The sequence below is a fragment of the Geospiza fortis genome, unplaced genomic scaffold, assembly GCF_000277835.1.
Source record: "Geospiza fortis unplaced genomic scaffold, GeoFor_1.0 scaffold190, whole genome shotgun sequence".
In the NCBI taxonomy this organism is placed as follows: Eukaryota; Metazoa; Chordata; class Aves; order Passeriformes; family Thraupidae; genus Geospiza; species Geospiza fortis.
In genome coordinates this window covers 4,267,848-4,268,498 of record NW_005054328.1, presented here as the reverse complement: position 1 = coordinate 4,268,498, position 651 = coordinate 4,267,848, and positions in this window count along the sequence as shown.

Here is a 651-nt window from a genome sequence, read left to right as displayed (position 1 = left end):
CACTGCCCCCGCCCGCCTACCCAGGGATCGTGTTTCGGGAGAGGAGGGAAAAATAGCAGCCACGAAATACACCGAGTGAGCTCCAAAGCTAAAGCAAAAAAAAAACCCAAACCAAAATAATACCAAAACTACGCTTAAACCCACCGGGAACTTTAGAGGTCCTAAAAGATATAATAGTAGTGATTTTTAAGAAAAGAAATGAACCTGCAAATCGACAGTTCAAGATTGAGATTTAAACTTTATTGTGAGGAAAAGCCTGTAAGTACCTGTCTGCGTGTGAAATGTTTAGCAGCTTCAGTGGCTGTGGCTGTCCCAGAACCGTCCTGGCAGGGCTGAACAACCCGAGTGTAACAAAGTCTGGTTTGCAATCGAGTAACTCCCTTACCTTATCCTTCAGTGGGGGTATTTGAGGAAGTCGTGAATGGTGTGAGCTGCCATGTGGGCTGTATTTGGCCACTGGTCCCTAGAAAGTGATTCAGATCATTAAATAACACCTAATTAACACAAAAGATTCACCAGTGTATGCAAATAACCAGTTTCAGCAATGTGAAACAGAAAGTTTTCAGGCGATGACTCCTTTGGGCTTTCCTTATCCTTCTGTTGACTGCCTACACAAGATTTCCTTTTCCCCGTATGTCAGAGTTACACTCC